General features: G+C 31.6%; 1 long non-coding RNA gene across 1 annotated transcript; it reads right to left on the bottom strand.

Moving 5' to 3' along the window:
• Positions 1-1045: 1045 nt before the first annotated feature.
• LOC126889529 (uncharacterized) lies at positions 1046-2094 on the bottom strand. Its single transcript, XR_007700072.1, has 2 exons — positions 1651-2094; positions 1046-1461 (listed from the first exon to the last, which is right to left on the bottom strand). It is a non-coding gene; the product is annotated as an uncharacterized LOC126889529 (long non-coding RNA).
• Between the last annotated feature and the right edge of the window lie 627 nt (positions 2095-2721).

The following is a 2721-nucleotide window of genomic DNA, read 5'->3' as shown; positions in this document are numbered from 1 at the left end:
TGCTTTGGTAGTCTTCCCTGGTTCATTCGGTTAATGTGTCCATACCAATTTAATTTCTTTTTTGGATCTTCGTTATTATCGATTGCTATTTAGCCTTTGTCTAATATCCTCATTTCTTATTCTGTCCAATTTTGTTTTTCCTGCTATTTTTCTCAACTGCTTCATCTCCGCTGCGCTTATTGTAGTGTCTATTTTTGCATTGTTTACCCATGTTTCACTTGCATAATTTTAAAGTTGATACATATATTGCATTGTATACCTTTAGTTTTATTTCTTCCTTTCCAAATATTGTTTTATTTAGTGCATAGTAGATCTTATTTGCTTTTTTCGCCCTGTATGAGATTTCTTTCTCTACCTTTCCATCCTCTGATATTATTACTCCCAGGTATTCAAACGTCGAGATTGTTTCCATCATTTCATTTTTGCGACTAAATAACGTTTGGTTTATTTCTTCCCTTTTCTTTTGGGTTACTATCATGGTCTTCGTTTTCTTTACACTTACCTCCATTTTCAAATTTTCTATTTCTTCCACCCATATATTCATTAATTTTTGCATTTTTTCTTTATCGTCTGATATTATTTCTAGGTCATCTGCATATAGTAATCCTTCCATTTTCACTGGTACTAAATTCCTATACCCTATTGTTGACTGTTTGCCTTGACCTTCTTTTAGCACTCTTTATTACTCGATCCATTACTAATATGAATGAAACTGTCCCCTTGTTTTATTCCTCTTAGATTTATTATTGGCAATCAGTTTCCGTTTATTTGTACTTTAGCCAGTACATTTCTATATACTTTTATATGTACTTTTTGCCAGGCTTATTATCTTTTGTGGGCTTTCCAGGTCTTCCATTACTGACCATATTATTTCTCTATTTATACAATCAAAAGCAGCTTTAATATCTATAATCGTAATATATAAGTGTTGTCTTTACAACACAAAAATTCCTACCCAACAATAGATATTAACTGCTCAAATCAACTTGATCTTTCACTAAAAAAAAATAATTGTTGGAAATAATGGGAGTGTATACTAAACTCATAAAATTTTGTGGAATTTATTTCTATAAAATATTTTTATTTTGTACAATAAATACTTTTCTCATCTGTTATCAATACATTATAAAGGTTTAAATAAATAATTATTGATTGGTGTATGGTGTATGTTATGTTATTTATGCCTGTTTACTGTTAATAATAATATTGGCTATGAGTAGTTATGTTTGGTTGTGTAGTCTTTTCCAGTTACGTCTAGCAACCTAACTTCTCAAAAAAAATTACCAACGTCACTAGACAGTAGTTGTGTCTCAGATTAGCAAATAGACTTTACCTTTTCATACTTGATGGTTTCACTGTAATTATTAAGAATGCCTGACAGTTAACATGTTTAGATGACGGATTTTTTGTCTTTGATGAAGGCAAATTAGCCTGAGTATTGCGATGGCATCGATAGTCTTTCTGTAATAAAAAAAATCTATTTAATATCTTACAATATATGAATATATGTTTTGAACTTTAAATCAAAATGAACACAAAATTTGTTGCTTAGCAAAATACTTAAAAATTCTCTCCAATGTTAATTATTCATCCCTACAAAATATAAAACCCATAAAGTTAGAAAGTGAATATATTAACATCAATATTTACCTTGAAAACAAGCTTCATAGAATCATTTGGATAAGTTCTTAGAACTCTAAAATTTATTTATTAATATTTTCATATTCTTTTTGACAATTTTGAGCATCTTGTGTTGTTATATTAGCTCAAATCACTGCATTAAATGCGCCATCCTTTCCATTTATTTCGGAAAAATGAACCACCTTATACTCAAATGAGTCTGGGAGGAAGCTTTAAAAATTTACAAAATATAGGAAGCAAGCAGAAAGTAATTTGTTTTTTTTTTATAAATATTACTATGTATCTGTAAACGTTCCATAACTTTTGCTGGAAATAATATGGCTGTTTAAAAATGAATACAATAAACAAGTATAAACGTATAAAATAGTCTCAAAATCCAAGATTAATAACTAAAATATCAATATTTTTCTTTTGTATAACATAAACACACTGCATAAACAAAAACAAACGAGAAAACAGGGTTACCTATTTCTTTTAAATGTCATCAAATATGTCATTGATTTGAATACGACCAATCACAGCCCGTAAAATCCGTCCATAACACAAGTCTAGTGGAAACTCAAATCATGCAATCCGATGACGATGACTGCCAATCACAGCAAACGTCCATAGAGGTAAATTGACATAGAGAGAGTGTCATTCAAAGCGAAGTGACGACGCCATCTTTTTTCTTTGGATTAGTGCTGTTTCACTCTTACGCATATTAAGCTACGACAGTTGTCCTCCTCTTCCGTGCCTATATTCACACCTTAATGTCATCTTAGTTTCTCGGTACAATGTGCTAGAAAGAGATAGCGCAAACCAGTCGAAGAGATATTGTCGTCAGGACGCGCGGAGTGAAGGCTCACTCTATGTTAATATATACCTATGCAAACGTCCGTGTTGAGTTTAGTCACGTTTAGTGTGGTCTCTTCTAGAACCGTCTATATTCCTTAGAATACGATCGACTCAGGCGTTCGACTCAGGCGATAATGCACGTAGTCCCAATGCTGATTCTAAATCAAATTTCGACCAAAAACAAGTCGCTTTCAATCATAGTTGCCAGGTCAAAAAACTAAAAATCACCAGACAATTGCTTAA

Source organism: Diabrotica virgifera, chromosome 8 (genome assembly GCF_917563875.1).
Source record: "Diabrotica virgifera virgifera chromosome 8, PGI_DIABVI_V3a".
Lineage (NCBI taxonomy): Eukaryota > Metazoa > Arthropoda > Insecta > Coleoptera > Chrysomelidae > Diabrotica > Diabrotica virgifera.
This window is presented reverse-complemented; position numbering and strand designations above follow the sequence as displayed.